Source organism: Chenopodium quinoa, unplaced genomic scaffold (assembly GCF_001683475.1).
Source record: "Chenopodium quinoa cultivar QQ74 unplaced genomic scaffold, ASM168347v1, whole genome shotgun sequence".
NCBI lineage: Eukaryota > Viridiplantae > Streptophyta > Magnoliopsida > Caryophyllales > Amaranthaceae > Chenopodium > Chenopodium quinoa.
Window position 1 is genome coordinate 2,454,458 of NW_018744991.1, and position 20,272 is coordinate 2,474,729.

Below are 20,272 nucleotides of genomic sequence, written 5' to 3' on the forward strand. Positions count from 1 at the left end.
CAATCAAATTCGCAAATTATCAAGTTAGGATTGAGTTTGATTGCTTAAGTGGGGAGTTGGTTAATTAAGTGGGGAGGTATCTTTAATGTGAACTGCTAAACATCGCCCGCAAATCTCCACATAAAGCCCACAAATTAAAAGTGAAATGACTCTTTTGCCCTCGAACTAAAATTATATTTTCTCTACTCTAGTAAAAAACACACTCTCATCTTCTCTTAACTTTGTAGTCTCACTTTCTCTCTCGAAAATATTTTTTCAAAATGTCGAGGCGGCAAGGCAAGGAAGTGGCGGCACCGGTGGCCGGAGCAAGGGGGTTTGGAGGAGGAAAGGTATGTTTTTTTTTTTGTAAATTTTTTTATTTAAAAAAAAAAAAAAAAAAAAACCGGAAAAGGTGGTGGCCCGGCGGCGACTGGTGGCTGGACGGCGGTGTTTGGGCGGCGGCGTTTGGCCCAGACGCCGACACCACGGTTCCGGCGCCTGTCCCAGACGCCATTGCCACGGTGATGGCGCCTGGGCAGGGCGCCGGTACCACGGTGGCGGCGTCCACGTCAGACGCCACCACCGTGGCACCGGCGTCCTGCCCAGGCGCCATCACCGTGGCTCTGGCGTCTGGGACAGGCGCCGGAACCCTAATTTTTTTTTTTTTTTTTCATTTTCTTTTATTTTTTTTTTGAATTATTTTTTCAAATTTTTTTTTTGCTTTTTTTTGTTTTTGTTTTTCCGTTTTATTTTTTAATTTTTTTTTTTACTTTGTTTTTTCCAATTTGTTTTTTTTGGGTAATTTTTTTTTTTGCTTTGTTTTTTCCAATTTTTTATTTATTTATTTATTAGGTTATTAATTTTTTTATTTTTAGGTTGTTAATATTTTGTAATGTTTTTAATTTATTTTCCATCATATGTATATTGTTTTATTTATTTATTTTAATTACTTTTTTTATGTGTATATTACATGTTTATATTGCATATTACATGTTTTGTTATTTTGTGTTAGGCATCGTATTTTCGTTCTGGGGCTGGGAAGAGTATGGACATTATGAGAAGTACGATCAACTCAATGGAGAGCTCGGGGCCCAGACACGTTAGATCCCGTGGTATTTCGGCCTCGGCTCGTAGAGAACGGGTGCACTATTCTGAGGATGATGAAGATGATGACGGTGATGAGGAGGAGGAGGAGGAGGAGGATGCAGATGAGGATGTGGACGATCAGAGTGGACCATATGATGATTACGGTCCATTCAGTCAGAGGCTTGATGATGTGTATGAGACGCGTAGGGTAGACGTGCGTAAGGGTAGAGATGGTAGATTTGTTAGTAGATCTGGCACATCATCTGCGTCCACTGTGTCTGCGGTTAGCAGAAAACGGTCGAGGGCCGTTAATGATTCTTGGGTGGTGAGGGGCGAGGTGGCTGGGGGACCTATAGACGGGAGTGTGATTCCTAGCTTTCTAGGACACATCGCTACCCGTATTTGGGAGGACCAAGAGCGGGCTTTGGATAGCGGCATTTTGAAATGCCAAACCCGGGAGAGGACTTGTAACTTCTTGTGTAGTTGGGCTGAGGCTTGGCCGGAGGAGAGCGAGATGGTCGGCCGATTGAGGGGCACTAGAGTGAGCCACCTTCCTGCCACCATGCATGAGAGGATTGACTCGACGCTGATCACGGCTTTCGTTGAGCGATGGCAGCCGGACACGAACTCTTTCCACCTTCCGTTCGGTGAGATGACGATCATGTTGCATGACGTCGAGGCCATCCTTGGGATTCCCGTAGAGGGAAACCGAGCATCTGTTGTCACAGATGCGGATCAGGCAGATTTATTGGCGGAGCTGTTGGCGGTGGATAGGGCTGTGCTGTACACAGCGGCACTTGGTGTGTGGGATCACGGCGGTGTTAAGATCGCAGCAGTTTTGCAGCGATGTTTGCACCCCACTTCACGTAGGACGCAGGACACACAGCTGGCTGCATATGTTTTTCTTCTTCTCGGGTGTACCTTGTTTCCGGATAAGAGCGGAAACAAGCTCAGGCCACGCGACATAGTTGACGCGTGTGAGCCCGACAGAGTAGGCCAGTTTTCTTGGGGGTCGGCTACATTAGCGTACATGTATCGCCAGTTAGGATTCTCGAGCCAGGCTAATGCGGCAGGTATCACTGGATGTATGACGTTGTTACAGACGTGGATATACGAGTATTTCCCGGCGTTTCGACCACACCGCGACCCGGTTCCTATTGGGGATGGCCAGCCACGTGCCTGTGCGTGGAGTCCGCGTGTCGAAAAGAAGTCCATTGACCGCCTGCGATCGATACGGTTATTGCTTGACCAAGGCCGAAATGCATCACTGCACACTTGTAGATGTTTGCAACGGCGAAGAGATCAAGTGGCGCGTCGAACCAATGATTTTGACCGCAACGTCCTCCTCCCCACCGGATACGCTGCAGAGACCTATCCAAGTCCTGTCCGTACACGTGGCGATAAACAACTCGGTTTGAGGCGATTTCACTGTACATCAACTGACGCACTAAACCGTAGTTGTCTTCACCCATCTGAAACACATCAGCCACAACCAATCAAAAAGTTTTGGTTCGTTGGAGTCATCCCAACCATCTCAACCAGTGGAAACTTATACTTGTTTGTCTTGTACGTTGAATCGATCAGAATCACAGATGGCCAAGACGAAATCATATCAGCACAATCAGGATGCACAAGGAACAAATGAGTCACCTCCGATGTGTCTTCATCAGATTCAAACCAGTACAGGTAACCACGTGCTTGTGCCTGGTGTAGAAGCTGCTGGATAGGGTTCCTTCCCTCTGACCGTTCAAACCTCAATTTATGTCTGACGTTGTAGATGTGTCTTCGGTTTGGCTGGTCTTCAGGAAATTTCTCCAACACAGATGCTAATATTTTAGCAGGCTTCACTTGAGCATCACTCATTTCTTTTACAATTAGTTTCGCACCAGGACTTAGGCCACTTAACTGTCGATGACCCACTTCATATGCGATCATCTCATGGTTGTGATACCCCCATTTACCGTAACTCTTCACTTCCCAACCGTCACCCCTTTGCTGTTGTCGAACCTTTACTCTGAACTGACACCCACAACCTTTCCGCTTTGTATCAAATCGAATCGCTTGACTGAAATCTCGTTCCTCCCTTTTGCGATAACGGTCGCATCTCAAAATGCGATCCATTCTACCATCCCGTTGAGATTTATGAGTTGCTACTACTAAACAAAAACCTGATCTAATTGCAACATGTTTCGCCCAATCAACCGCTTGTTGAGCATCTTCGAACAGACCATCGTGTACAAAAATCCCACTATAATCATTTCCGTCTCCACCATAATCCTGCAACAATAACATATAAATATAATCACATAAGATTAGATTAAATTAATACATTTGACACAACATTAGCACAAAAGCAAAAACAATAATAAAATATAAACAACAAACAAAGAAATAAAAAACATAAACAAAAAGTATTCAAAAAAAAAAAAAAAAAAAAACAAAACACAAAAATAAAAAACATAAACAAAACTTTAGATTAAATAAAAAATAAAAACCAAAAAAAAACATAAACATAAAAAACATAGCGATCAAAAACACAAAAATCAAACACAAAATTTTACATTACATTTTAAAACAATTAAAAACAAAACAAAATAAAACCAAAAAAAAACGAAAAAAATTTTTAACACAAAAAAAAAAAAAAAAACAAATTTTAAATTAAATTAAAAAAAAAATAAATAAATGCAGTGGCGCCTAGCCAGGACGCCGCTACCGTGGCGATGGCGTCTAGCCAGGACGCCGCCACCGTGGCGATGGCGCCTGGCCAGGACGCCGCTTTCATGGTGGCGGCGTCTTGGCCAGACGCCATTGCCACGGTGGCGGCGTCCTGGCCAGGCGCCATCGCCACGGTGGCGGCGTCCTGGCTAGGCGCCACCACTACGTTCACGGCGTCCCGGCAGGACGCCAGCCGCCAATTCGTGGTTTTAGATGGCTTCGTACCTCCTTTTCCGGCGTCAACGGCGTCTCTCCGGTGCATCTAGCCGACGTTGAGGGCTCTTCGGTTTCACTCGGCGATCCAGTCCTGCTCCACATTTTTGGTGAGTGAAAATTTTTATTTTCGGTAAAAATTAAAACAAGGGCAATAATGTCAAAATTTTTAAAAAATGTGGGCTTTATGTAGAAAAACGCGGGCGATGTTTAACAAGTCCCATCTTTAATAAACTTTGTATTTTTAACGGGATCAATAAACTTATTAGTTAACAGAGTGATTAACTTGTTTTAGAGCAAAAGCTGAGACTCAATTTAAGATTTGAGATTTTTCAAGGGTCTACAATTTCAAATATCTGGAGAAAAAAAACCTTGATCCACATTCGATTTGAGAGCCTAATTATTTTTTTTGAAAATCTAAAATATCTCATCTAAATTTTTAAATCGGATCATTGGCTAGTCAAATCGGATCAATTGGATATCTTTTCGATCACAATCCCATATGCAAAGCATTGCTACAAAGTCATACAAAGTTATAAGGCATAGATGGTTGGTTCAAGCAATTCATCAATCACTCTCTCACATGCAGAAAAATAAAAACCATCTATATATTGTAAATAAAATCAATAAATAAAATATAAAAAATTAGATTAAACAAATGTTGTTTAAGAACCATACCTTGGAATTAGAGGTGGCCAGTGGGCCGGGTTGGACCCAGCCCACCCTAACTCGCACGGCTGGTGGGTCACGTGGGTCCGACCCGGTTTCAATCCGGCACAGCCCGGCACAGCTCGGATTTAATCCGGGTTGTGTCGTGGGTCCAAAATTTTCGACACAACCCATTTCAACCCAGCTCAGTTTAACCCGTTTGATTCGACCCAAATCGCACAACCCGTTTTGACTCATTTAATTCGACACACCTAGCCCGTGAACCCACCTAACTCGACCCACCTGGCACAACCCAGCCCGCACGGCCCACCCGCACGAATGACCCACCCAACCCGCACGCATGACCCACCCAACCCGCACGGCCGGCACAACCCGCACGGCCCGCACAACCCGCACGGCCCGCACAGCCCGCACAATTCGCACGACCCGCACGGCCCGCACGGCCTAACATCCATTTTAAAAAAAAAAAACGGCTAGTTTTTTGTATCTAACGGCTAGTTTTTTGTATCTAACGGCTAGTTTTTTAAGTGTATGATCATCCATTCTATTTTTCCTATAAATACCAATTCCATTTCACTCAAATTTCCACACAAATTCAAGCTTTCTTTCTCTCTTACTTAAAAATTCTTATTGTTCTCAAATTCTCAAGTGTTATATAGAGTTATATTTTTGTTAAAAAAAATCTCCTTAATATTATTATTAGTATTCTTAAGATTCTAAAAAAAAAAAGTTCTTCTCCATATTATAATTAGTAATCATACAAAAAAAAAATGAGCTCAAGAGGAGGAATGGGAAGGAGTCAAAGTGGTGGTCGAAGTGGTAGCCAAAGGAGTGGTGGTGCAAATTTTTCGTATGAAATTAATACGGAAAATTTAAACCAATTTGTCAATGAATATGGAGATTATGGTTTAGGAGATAGGCAAAATATTCAAACGTCTCCACCACAACATTTCTCCCACGAGTCCCACCAATCATCAAGTTCAACTATGCCACCTCCATCGCAACCAACATCTCAACCTTCATCTCAAGGTAATTTCTAATTAAATTTTTATTGTTATGAATATTTAAAAAAACTATTATTAATGATTATAAAGTTAGTTTAGTTTCCAATTTTCTATGATTTACAATTAGTTAATTACCATGAAAAATGCGTTTAAATAAGTATAATTAAAATATTTAAAATTTAAAAGCTTATTTTCATGAATAGCATTTAAAAATTAATTTTAATAATTTGATTTATGAAAGGTGGTGGCGGTGAAAGTAGAGGTCGAGCACATTTTTCTTGGGTGTGGAAACATTTTGAACGAGTTGAGGTCACACCCCCGGGATGGCAACCTGGTCAACCAAAGAGGTTCACGTGTACATGCCTAGTTTGCAAGGCGCTAGGTGCAAATGTCAAGTCATATAATTGGAAAACGGGAGATGGAACCGGAACCTTGAGTCGGCATTTGCAAAATAAACACGACTTGTTCGAAAATGGCCCCCGTCCTTCGGGGGGTGGCGTCCAAACACAATTGGGTGGATACATGAACCAACCCGGCGGAGGTACACCTTTCATTTATAATAAAGATAGAATGATTGATGAAATGAGTACTTTAGTTATTGCTAATGAATACCCTTTTAGTTACGGTGAAAATGCAAACGTTGAGCATTTTAATAAAGTTGCATTACAACCTGCATTTACTCGTGTCCCCCGAAATACCCTAAGACGTTATACACAAACTTCTTATTATAAGTATAGGAGTGGTTTGATTGAATTATTTCGTACTTTTGATGGTCGTGTTAGTTTTACAAGTGATACATGGACTTCTAGTTTTGGCGAACCTTTTCTTTGCATTACTGCTCATTGGGTGGATGATGATTGGTTTATTCAAAAACGTATACTATGTTTTCAAGCTATGGAAGAAAGGCATACCGGTTTTAACATCAAAGTTCGTATTTTGGATTGTTTAAAAGAATTTCACTTGAATAATAAAGTTTTTTCTTTGTCTCTTGATAATGCAACTGCAAACACAAAGTGTATTGACTATTTGAAAAATGACTCCGAGTTGAATTTTTTGTTGGGTGGTAGTCTCTTGCATGTTAGATGTTGTGCTCATATTTTGAATTTGTCTGTTCAAGAGGGTCTCGCTGAGTTGCAACCATTGCTAAACCCAATTAGAACAGTTATAAAATGGATTAGGATTACTCAGTCAGTTAGAAGAAAGTACATAGCTATGTGTAAAGAGAGAGGTCTTAAGAAAAGACAATGGTCTATTGATACCCCTACCCGTTGGAATTCTACTTTCAAGTTGTTGAGTGATGCTATAAAGTATCGTGATATTTTGACCCAACTTTACAATGAGACTCGTGTTGATCCTACTGAGTTAATAACCGAAAGTCATTGGACTAATGCTTCTTTTGTTCGTGATGTTTTAAATGCTTTTGATAGTGCAACTCATATTTTCTCTTATATTTATGAGCCTAACGTTCATTTAGTCATAATTGAGTGTGTTAAAGTTGTTCACACCATCGAAGAGCATATGAAGATTGATGGACTTCGTCCCGTTCTTGATAGCATGAAACGTAAGTGGCATACTTATTTTAGTGAATTTCCAATCATTTATGGAATTGCTGCTATTCTTGACCCCGGTGTCAAAGCTGAAGGTTTGGAAAATCTTTTAGAATTTTATTATACAAGTTTAAGTATCGATTATGATGTTAGTGAATATATTAACAAATGCAAATCTGTTTTGGGAGACCTTTATGATCATTATGCATCTATTTATGGTTTTGATTTGGCAACACCAACTACTACTAGCACTTCCGATTCTAGATTTGGTTTTCTTGATAAAGTTATGAAAAAAAAAACACAAAGCATCTACATCATTCTCATCATCATCTTCTTCAACACTTGCTATTAATGATTATTTGTCATATCAACATGAGACCAACAACAACTTTCAAATTATAAAATGGTGGCAAGAACATAAAAAAAGTTTTCCTATATTGGCGAGAATTGCAAAAGATATACTTGCAGTTCCCGCTTCATCTGTTGCTTCCGAGTCTGCTTTTAGTGCAGGTAGAAGAGTGTTAGATGAAAAAAGATCTCGCTTAACTCCGGAAAGCATTCAAATTTGTGTTTGTAAGAAAGATTGGGATCAAGCTGAAAGAAGAACTCAAGGTTTAAAGGAAGACGAAGACGATGAAGATGATCCTGTGATGATATTGGAGTCGTCAACGGATGATGCAGCTTCCGGGGATGATGATGCAACAAACATGGGTGGCTAGAAAAGTCTAAATCAGGTACGCTAAGAACTACGTGGGCTTTGATTCTTTCGGGATACGTAGGCAACTTATTTTTCGAAAATTACAATTTAATTGCAAAATTAAATTTTAGTTTTCTAAAGATAGGTCCAAGCCCCCCCCCCCCAAATTTCAAAAGAAGTACAATATAAGAACTACGCTGGCTTTGATTCCTTATTTTATAATATAAGGATACGTAGGCATCTTAATTAAGAGCAAGCCATCAAATTGTTAATTTTGTAAAAATTAAAACACCACACAACCCACCCGACCCTAACCCACGAACCCACCCGACCCTAACCCACAAACCCACCCGACCCTAACCCACCTAACCCACAAACCCACCCGACCCTAACCCACTAACCCACCCGACCCTAACCCACCTAACCCACAAACCCACCCGACCCTAACCCACTAACCCACCCTTCGACCCACCCTAACTCACTAACCCACCTTGACCCGTCTAACCCACGAACCTAGCTCGACCCACCCATGACCCGTCTAACCCACAAACCCAGCTCGACCCACCCACGATCCGTCTAACCCACAAACCCAGCTCGACCCACCCACGACTCGTCTAACCCACGAACCTAACCCTGGTGTGTCCAACTTCTCCGACCCAACCCACGACCCGGCCCACCCTACCCTACGTGTGTCGTGCCGTGTGTCATGAAACCCCAACCCGCGACCCACCTAACCCTAACCCAGCTCGCACGACTCGCACGGTGGACACCTCTACTTGGAATTGATGAATGTGGTTGCTGATGTAATTGACAATTAAACCCTTTAAAAAAATTGTGCATCATGATATTTTACTTTTTACTGAAATGTATGAAAATGAGTTTGTGAAGAGGAATTAAAATTTGAAGCCGATTCAAGAATATAAATGGAGATCCGAGAGGAAAATGTAAAGTTTATAGAATCAATTACATGTTTTGGTAACAGAGATCTTCTCTTGGCATTTTGAGAGAGAATATGAAAAATTTCGATGAGCAATTGGAAAGAATGGGACGATATTACCTAGGTTGGCAGAAGCAGAGTATTTATGTGAAAATTATTAGGTCGTAGGGGTGATGAATTTAGACTTGTTTTTAGTCCACACAACCAAAAGAGTTGAACACATTTGAGTTTAAGTTCGGCCCATGAAATACTTAATTTGTTATGGCCGATTATTGAATACTTAATCATTTAAGCTCAAACTTGACTCGTTAAAAATCAAATCAAATCAAACCATGTTGATTTAGTAAAATTAAACCTAAATTGCTAAAAAAATAAAAAAAAATATAAATTAATATGCAAGTATGGAATTTAATACATGTATATTACATGTTGTACTAAATAGATTATGAAATAATAATTGAAGTTGGGTGAAAATGATATATTATTTATTGCAATCGTGTTTGTGAATTACTCTTTTAATAATTCATGTAAAGGAGAAATGAAATTTATGTATACATGTAAATATTAAAATAATGTATTGTATTGGTATCAGAGCAACCTTATAACAGTGTTGGTTTTGTGGATTTAAGATCCTAAGTTAATCACCTAGTAGAGGAGAATTCTAGGGCTATACCAACAACTTCGGCCAAATTTGTGGGCAATTTCCGTTCTTAAGCTATACCACCAACTTTACCAAAAATGTTGGCAGTTTTCCAAGCTCAACTTGATCGTTGCGGTCCTCAAGTGAGGATGTATAATATTTCTTATGATTGCTTTAAAGAGATTTGATGTCCTACCTATACCAACAAAAATTTTATTTTTATTTTTTATTTTTTTTAATAATCTCATATGGAGTATATGAAGATATTCCACAGTTAAGTGTGCGATTAGGAGCAGTCTTATTAGGATGAGTGACCTTGTGGGAAGTTTTTCCAGTAAGGTGTTAAATGATTTTTTTTTTCGGTCAACAAGTTCTTTTTAATAACCATGTATAATTTTTGCGAATTTATGTCTTATACTTTAATTTTGTAAACTATTACCTTTTTTTAATTACTTTGTTTTGTGTTGGTACCAATACCATATGACCAATTTTATTAAAATTTTCTATTGTGGGGCTTACATTCAACTATTTTAGTTATTTATGCCTAAATTAAGCATAAAGTGAAATTTGAAAATTTAATTGAACTTTTTATTAGAGAGAATTACATGTAGATTGAGTGCTAAAAATGCAAATTGAAACCGCAAAAGAATTTAAGCATGTTCGAATTCTATAAATTTAGCCTAAATTTGAAGAACCCGACCCTAAACTTATTATTATTTTTTATTATTAATACATCCCCAATTTGAAACTCTAGTATTAATTGCACATATCTTAGGCAAATTGATACTGCAAACTATTCTTGTTCTTTATTGACATGTTTTCAATTCCTTAAAATATGGCGGAAATATAATTAAATGTGAAAATTTCAATGGTTTTGAATTTACAATAAAGGTTTAGTTATTGAACATAAAGTATTTAACTTTAAACTTTGGGTAAACTTAAAATAAAATTAGCTTTAATTTGTGGTTTAAAAATTAGCATCAAGGTGTTTAAAGTGAGTTTTAATTGGATATAATAGTGTAATTAAGGTTATTTAGATAGTTTGACATTAAAGCATTGGATATTGGTTGCATTGATAAAAAAATTTGACAAAATATATATGCAAACCATAACAAATCAAACACCCCTATTTCATTGATAAAAAATCAAACCATAAAATATATTTGCAATATACAATTAAAAGGTAGAAAAAAAATAAGGGAACAATTATTTCATTGATAATTTATGGGTTACAACTCTCGTAGATCTCTGAATTTCTCTCTCCAAAGGGTTAGAGTTTTGATATGTTTATAGTATGGGGCCTTATCGGCTTAATCCATACTATGTATCTACAATGTTTGGTAGTAGAGAGGAGATAGAGTCTTGTGACTTATTCCATCTGAGCCTCTTTAAACCCTAAAAACGACCCTCTATATATAGAGTGTTGTAGAGTAGTAAACAAGATAGCTATCAAATATTCTACGAGATCTTGAAGATAATATCTTATATTTTTTTGATATTATCTCCTAATTTACATATATTTAACACCTAAATATTAAAGAAATTTTCACTTTTGCTACCACTCAAACATTTCTATTTCACTTTTGCTACCCATCTAAAATTTTATTTTATTTTACTACCACCAAAAGTTACAACATATAACTTTTGGTACGACTTAAAATAAACCGTTTGGGTTCCGTTAAGTGGGGCCTATTATCTCATTAAATAGTGATTTAAATTATTAAAAAATGATTTAATTTATTTTCTTAAGAAAAAAAAACTTATATAAAAAAAAAACAACTATTGCCTTGCTGTCAGCCACCCCTCCCCCTCCCCGTGCCGGCTGTCGGCGGCCAAACGGTCCCCCGGCGCCGGCGACCCCACCCCCCTCCCTTTCCCCCACCTATGCTACCCATCTCCCTCCCCTTTCCTACTCTTGGCTGCCCCCACTCCCACCCCGACACCACCCTTTTCCCCCCTTTCCCCCAAACGACCCTAAACAGTTTTAGGGTTCAATTTTTTTTTCTCTCTCCTCAAATCATACAACAACAACGGCAGTAGCTTCAGGGGCACTCACGGCGGCGGTGGTTGTGGCGGCTTCGGCGTTCGCGGTGGTGGTTTCGGTGCACCTATAGAAGTCGTCGGTATTCCTTCTATCTTTCTTTGTAATTACTTGCTTTTTGCGTGAGGTGGTTGGGGAGAAACGATTGAGCGGGATGCTATGAAAGGTGGTGGTGGCTGGTGGTGGTTTGAGGTGCTGTGAACGGCGGTGGTGTAGGACTTTAGATACTATAAGCAGAATTGCATGAATCATATTCATAAGCATCTAATAACCAAGATCATTGCATAACACATAAAGAACACATAATTATACCTTTGAAGCGTGATTCCACGAGTGATTGAGAAAGAACAATAAGGAGAACTAGAACCCCAAACGTGATTCCTCTACTTGGTCCACGGGCAAGAATAGAACCTCCACTAATTCTAGTTAGTTGTGATTGAAACCTTTCAATCAACCTTCTACAGAGAGGAGAGGAACGAACAAGCCACGAACCACCACACCACCACCGCGCACCACCTTGGTTGGCGTCCGTACCGCACAAACAGAGAAGAGGAGAAAGAGAGAGAGGGGCGTGCGTGTCAGAGAGAGATTAGGGTTAGGGAGTTTGGTTGCTTGCTTCACAATTCACTATATGGATAAATTATGACTTATCATCAAAACCTAGGCAAGGACTCTATATATATATCCCATACATAATTAGATATAAATAGAGTCCATGTGAAGCCCGAACTCCTGATCCAATCCAATCTACTCTAGCCTTACTACTCACATGGCTTGTCATTACCTCATGAGGCCCATTAATGGGCTTCATACTTGTTCAATCCAATATCCTTGTGTGTGACTTTATAGGATCCATTCTATTGGGCTTTGGACTATTTGACTAGCCCAAAGATCATTTATCATATCTAGCAACAGACAACGACAACCCAAAATAATGAAATAATTATCTCCATAATAATGATCCTTGATACATCTAGTAATTGCACTTGACAAAGACATAAATCCTTTAGGTGGTTGGGACAACTGTTGTTGGCTGTGTGAAGTTGTGGGAGTTGCTGCGCGTGGTTAATTGAGATGTTGTAGGAGGAGGTAGGTGGGCAACATGGGTGGGGGAAAGGGAGGGGGTGGGGTCGCCGGCGCCGGGGGATCGTTTGGCCGCCAGCAGCCGGCACGGGGAGGGGGAGGGGTGGCTGACTTTGAGGCAGCGGCAAGGATGGTGGTCGATTGTGGGCTGCTGCTGCTTGGGTGCTGTTGTTGGTGGTTGATTGTTGGTGTGAGTAGGGAGCAGTGGTGGATGGAAGGAGGGAGGGGTGGCTAGAAGGTGGTTGGACGGTGGCTAGGCCCCACTAACGGAAATAGTAACCAATTCTGTTAAGTGGTAGCAAAATATATTTTTTTGCTTTTTGGTGGTTGCAAAAGAAAATAAAATTTTAGATGGGTAACAAAAGTGAAATAGGGGTGTTTGAGTGGTAGGAAAAGTGAAAATTTTCTAACAAAATTTTGGTGTCAACAATATCTTAAAGTTAATGGTAACAAACCAAAAATAAAGTGAAAGGTAGTTAAAGCACAATTTTTACTATAGTTTTTATACGAAACCACTCTCAATCAGGACCTATTTTAATCAAAGTAACAAGTTTATATGGGCAAGTAAGGTCGTATTCCACATGGAATGACTAGCATGACATCGAAATTAGTGAGACAATTGCAAGTTCCCTCGATCACAAAATTGGATTTTGTATTATAATAAGCGGCAACTAAATTGGATTAAGGAAGTTAGCAAGGGAAACAAACACTAGAATATTGGACGAGATTTGACACCAACCATCCATATATACTCCCTCCGTTAAATATTATCTGCAACTGCAATATAATTCACGGTTGCCAATGCAATTTTTAAAAGGTAAAGATTAGAGAAAGTTAAGTAACTTGTGGCATGTAATTAAGGTGGAGAGAGTATGTAATCAAGTGGCAAAGATCAACCTGCACCGCCTTCACCAACACCACCGCCGCCTTCACCAACACCACTACCAACCCCACGAAACCACTACCACCACCAGCCCTAACCACCTCCAACCCAGACCACCCCACGACCACCCCATCACCCAGACCCACCTCCAACCCAAACCACCCCACCACCCAGACCCACCTCCAACCTAGACCACCCCACCTCCCAGACCCACCAACCCAGACCACCCCACCACCCACGCCACCAAGACCCACCTCTAACCCAGACCACCCCACCACCCACGCCACCAAGACCCACCTCTAACCCAAACCACCACCACTACGACCCCCACGAAACCACCACTACTACCACCCCCACGAAAGTCGAAATCTTGAAAATAAAAACCCAGAAAATTCGAAATCAAAACCCAGAAAATTCGAATTCAAAACCCAGAAAATTCGAAATCAAAACCTTGAAAATCAAAACCCAGAAAATTGAAATCAAAAACCATAAAATTGAAATCAAAACTCAGAAAATCAATGAATAGGATAGAGGAAGACGAAATCAAAACTCGGAAAATGAAATCAAAACTCAGAAAACGAAGAGGAGAGAGGAAGACGAAATCAAAACTCGGAAGGACGAAGAGGAGCGAGGAAGACGAAGAGGATGATGAGGAGAGAGGAACTGGAGAAGATGAAGGACGAAGAGGATGATGATGGATGAACATGGAGAAGATGAAGAGACGAAGAGGAGAGTGAAAGACGAAGAGGAATTGTTGGTGGTTAGGATTGGGAGTGAATGGAGGGATTAATTAAATTAGGGAAATCTGATTAGTTTTAGGTTAATGTGGTTAAATTAAGTTAAGGACAAAATTAAGAAAATCAGATTTTTTAAGTAAGGGTAAAAATGTCATTTTAAGAGTTTTTGTTTTCTAAAAATGGAAAGAAAACAGATAGTTGCACATAACCCTGATCCGACAAAAATGGCAAAAGTTGCAGATGATATTTAACGGAGGGAGTATTAGATCTACAAAAATGGGCAAAAGAAAAACACAATACACTTGAATTGGGCGATTGAACAGGAAACTAAATAGTGCCTTATTTCAAAGCTACAAGACTAAGTAATTCCTAAACCAAATATCTAATAAGGGAAAATGACAAGGTCTCAAAAATAGGAGGTGGATTTCAAACTCAACTCCATTTTATTTTTTCAAGTTTTGAGAAAGCATGAAGCACAAATAATTGAGATTTCTCACCTAATTACCACAACTAAGACATCCATGGCGGCCACATCGATGAAACAAAGAAACCATATCCAAGCTAGAAATTCAATTTAATTGCACAAAAGAAGGTCAACAATCAAACTCCATATTTTAATACAATGCAAGATTAATAGTGAAAGCATAAGTTTAATGTGGCCACCAAAATTTACATGCAATTAACCAACTCAAAAATAAACAAGGATAGATTAACCTAAATTGAATATAAAACTGCCCAAAATTACTCACTTGGGTCTTCATCCAACCCTTAGCTAGACTGCTCTCAATTCATGGTGTATAACAAAGTGCTAATACTCCCTCCGTGTTTTTTATTTTATTTTTTACATAATGTTACAGTTTGGCTTTTTTCACTACTTACATAATGGTTTTGACTTGATTATTTTACTAATCAAAAGAAAAAAAAAATGTTATTGTATAAACATTGTTGGATTCGTTATAATGCATATTTTTATAAGATCATTTTTTTTAATATGTTATTATCAAATTCTATTCAATCACCTAAAACTCTATACCATTATGTGTATAACTATTGTATAACGAATCCTATATACATATAAAAGTGTTTAGGTGATTCGTTATACAATAGCTATACAATACTCCGTAGTTGATTATAAAAGTATTATACAATAATTAATATATAAAATGTATATAGGATTCGTTATACAATAGTTATACACTATCTAACAAATTCTATTCAATCACTAAAACTCTAATAAAATACGACGTAGTTTACTCAAAAGTTACCACCAAATAGGTGAAAACTAGGGGTGAGTAAAAAATCAGGGTACCCTAAATCGGAATCGGAACCTGTTAGGAACCGCAGGTTTCAGAACCTGAACCTGTACAAAAGGTTCCGGTTCTGGGTAGTAAAATGGAGAACCTGTACTAACAGGTTCCGGTTCAGGATAAACCTGGGCACCGTGCCGGGCCGGGCCGCCGCGGGCCGTGCCTGTCGGGCCACGGGCTGGTTCGTGCCGTGCCGGTCGTGCCGGCGGGCCCAGGTTTTCGTGCCGTGCCGTGCCGGCCATTTTCACAGGCTAGCCCACGGCACGGCACGGCCCTCGTGCCTGGCGGGCTCGTGCCGTGCCGGCCACGTGCCGGCCTGCGGGCTGGCCTGCGGGCTGGCAGCGGGCTGGTGCAGTTTTCAATTTTTTTTTTTTTTTTTTTTTTTTTTTTTTTTTTTTATGACAACATTATAAGTTTATAATGTATATAAGTTATAAAATTATAATTATAAGTTTTATAAGGTTATAACTTATAAGTTTATAACTTATAAGTTATTAAGTTATGAATTTTATAATTATAAGTTGAATATTTATGTTTTATAATTTGTATATTCAATATTTATATTTATATATTTACTTTATACTATTACTTTAAAATTTAATGTTTATGATTTATTAGTAATTGGTATAATTTTATTTTTTTTTAATATGAATTTACAAATTGTAACAAAACGGGAAAAAAAGGCAAATTGGACTTTGGATGTGAAAAATGCGTACTTTATATTATTATTACTTGAGTTGAGAAAATTGTACAATGATAACAATGATAAAAATCATACAATGATGGTATTAAACAAAAATTGGAAAATGATAAAATTGATATTTTTAAAATCGTACAATATACAATAATTGTCTATTCTTCTTCTCCTTCTTCTTGCTCGTCTTCGTCTTCGTCTTCGTCTTCGCCTTCGCCTTCAAGGTCATCGGCTAGTTGCATAGATTGGGAACTAGCCGAACCCGAACCGGAAGCGGAGGTTCCTTCTTCGTTGTCGTTGTGGTCGTAAGAACGGTCTTGTGAGCGATTTTCCGCATCCAACCAATCTTTGAAACACACGCACATTTCTAGTGTTTCGGGTTTTAGACTTGTTCTTCTATCGTCTAAAACCCTTCCGGATGCGCTGAAAGCTCGTTCGGAGGCGACGGAGGAAACTTGGATAGCAAGAATGTCTCGTGCCATTGCCGCCAAAGTTGGATGCTTCGAGCTTTGTTGTTTCCACCATGCAAGGAGGTCGAGGCTGTTTATCTCATCGTCGTCCATGCCTTTGGTGAAGTCGTAACTCAGGTACATCTGCAACTCCGAGACGTCGCTTTGCGTTCTCCTGATTGATGAATCACCTGAAAACCTTGAAATCAAGTTAGTAGCTTGTGAAAATAAATGTTTGGCCTTCTTACTTACGTTTTTGGATGGTTGGGAAGGCCCTGAGCGAGGAACGGTGCCATATTTGGCTTCATAGACTCTATATAAAGCAAAAAACTGATCTTTCACATTTGTCTTATAGTTTTCTACATCATCGTCAAGAAACATGCATTGAAAGTAAATGTCAACTAACATAAATGTGTTTTCATACTTTTGCCTAGGATCTAATATGGAAGCAAAAATATAAATCAAAGGAATCTCACTATAATATTTACGCCACTTTTTTTCCATTGCTGGAAGATACTGATCATAATCACTTTGATCGCGATGATCAGCGAAAAGTTGGGCGAGTAAGCATGCATTAGAAAGAAAGTTTTGAGCACAAGGATTGTAAACAGTAGAAAAACAATACGTCATGTTATATAATAACTGTAAAAATTGCATATATCTTTCACAGTTTTTCCAATCATCATCATACAAAGCATTTTGTGGAAATTTTTGGTTGTAAAATAATGTTAACGGGCCCTTGTACTCAATTGCCTTTGTTAACATGTCATAGGTGGAATTCCACCTAGTTGGGCAATCGGTTCTAATTTTTATTACCCTTATCTTTTGTTGTTTTAGAAAACTCTTCCATTCTTGGTATCTCATGTTAGAGCTATTAATAGACATAATAGCATCTCTGATTTTGCTGTAGTATGGGCCAATTGCCCGAATTCCATCCTGTACACATAAGTTAAGTACATGGCAAACACATCTAGTATGAAGAGCTTCACCGTCTAATAGTACATCGGTTAAGTTTTGTTTGATAAGATTAGCTGTGTATGTCATAGAGGTTGCATTATCAAAAGTCATAGACATCATTTTATCTCGAAGGTTGTATTCGTCTATTGCTTGCATTAAATGGTGAGCAATGTTAATGCCGGTGTGTGGGTATTCCAGCATTTTGAAATGTATTATTCTTTTTTGTAACATCCATTGATCATCTACCCAATGGCAAGTCACACATAAATAGTGATATTTATAACCACTATCCCAAGAATCGGCTGTTAAAGATACTCTACAGTTAAGGTTACTCAATTCGGCTTGTAACCGGACTTTGTACTCTAGGAAATTTTTCATTGCGGCGGAACGAACGGTTTTCCTAGAGATTCTTTTATGTTGGGGTTGTAGTGCTTTGTTAATGTAGGTGTTGAATGCGTCACTTTCCGAGAAAAGAAAAGGTTGTTCGGCGTGTACTATCATTTTTCCTAGTTCATCCCTATCCCTCTCATAGTTGTATGTAAAGCCGTATGGATGGAATTGGGAAATTTTGGGCTGGGTTGGATCACTAGCTGGTTTTGCACAAGCTTTCATGTGTCTAGATAAGTGTCCCGTCCCGTTTTTGGTAACTGCCGTGAATACACTATTACATGTTTTACATTTTGCCCATTGTTCACCATCTTTACTTAGGACAAAATAACGCCATACCTCACTCCTTCGGTTTTTCAAAAGTAGCATCTCAGTTTCGGTTAACCATTCATGATGTGTGTGATGGTTAGTAGTGGGACTAGTGGGAGTGGCAGTAGAACCGGAGGGAATTCGGGTACTTTCTTGGCTACCTTGGCTAGAACAATAGTTTTGTTGATCACCGATATAATTAGGTGGAAATTGGTATGGTGGTAGTGGAAATTGGTTTAGTGGTGGTGCTGGAAATCCCGACGTATTATATGGCTCATAGCCCGAGGGGAAGTAAATGGGGTCATTGGTTTGACTCGTAATTTGGGGGCTCGTTGTATTTGGTGGTTCCCTAGAACTACTACTACGGATAAGTCGGCCTTTCCCCCTAGACCTAGATGATGGGTTGTTCGATGCCATAATTAACAATTAATTTTTTAATAAAAAGTGGTTAACTATAATAATAATAATTAATAACAACAATTTTAACAATAAAAATATCAATAATAATAATTAATAACAACAACTATAACAATAACAATAACAACAAAAATAAATAATAACAACAATTGTAACAATAATAATAATTAATAACAACAATTATAACAACAACAATAACAATTAACAACAATAATAATTAAACAAGATTATTCTAATAATAACAATAAAACAATAATAAATTAAGATTAGTTTAGATCTTACAACCGTGCTTCAACGCTCCACTAATTACGATTACGAACTTTTTAATTTTTTCCGATATTAGGAAAATAATTAGAGAATTTAAGAGAATAATTAGAGAATTTAAGAAAATAAGGATTATTAGAGATTTAGAGAATATAAGAGATAAGAAGAAGAGATTGTGATTTTGTGATTTGGGAATGAAATGGAGGTGAGTATTTATAGAATTTTTGGCAAAAAACTAGCCGTTTTATAGCCGTTTATAGCCGTTGGCCCGCGGGCCGTGCCTGCGGGCCGTGCCTTCGGGCCGTGCCTGCGTGCCGTGCCTTCGGGCCGTGCCTGCGTGCCGTGCCTTCGGGCCGTGCCTGCGGGCCAACACGGCGGGCCATGCCCGTGCTCGTGCCGGGCCGTGCCTGGGAATTCGCAACTGTGTCCGTGGCACGGCCCGTGGCACGGAAGTTGAACTTCGTGCCGTGCCGTGCTTGACTTCGGGCCGTGCCGGGCTGCGCCGAACGGCGGGCCGTGCCGGGCGGCACGCGGGCCAACCCGGCCCGTGCCCAGGTTTAGTTCAGGATCTCAATTTTTTTGAACTAGAACTTGTAAGGCACCCTGTAACCAGATAAAAGTATCACTTAAGTTCAAATTTTACACCAATTCTAACCTAATTTTAAAATAATAAATATCAAAATAACAATTATAAATATATGTATTAAGTTTGCTAAATAACTATTAGTTTGTTTTATTTGCGAGTTGTAAATATTGTAAATTAGATGAAACCCGTGCGATGCACAATTTGTTTGTATTTTTAAAATAATATATTTTACTAAATACATATTTAACTAATAAACTTTGTGATATTCTCTTTATACTACTTGAATTTTTTTATTTATAAAATGAATTATTAATTTTGTTTTCATATTTAGATAAAATTCCTAATATAAAAAAAATAATATTTTATTTCACAAAGTTTCAAATGTGACTGGCCACTCCGTATGGTCGGGATTACTTGACGGGTGGTCAAGGGTTACTCGATCGATCAGGGCTTACTCGGACGGACAGAGGTTACCCGGTCAGTGTTTTGGTGTGTCTCAACCGGCCACACGATATGGTCAGCCACACAGAAAACATGCCTATTTTATTTTTATAACTAATATAAAATTTTAGATCGAAAATAAATTGCAATTCTTTTTTTCATTGGCTAAATATAAAAAACTCGACTTCATTAATAACCCAAATAAATCATTTAATTTTATTCATGATAAT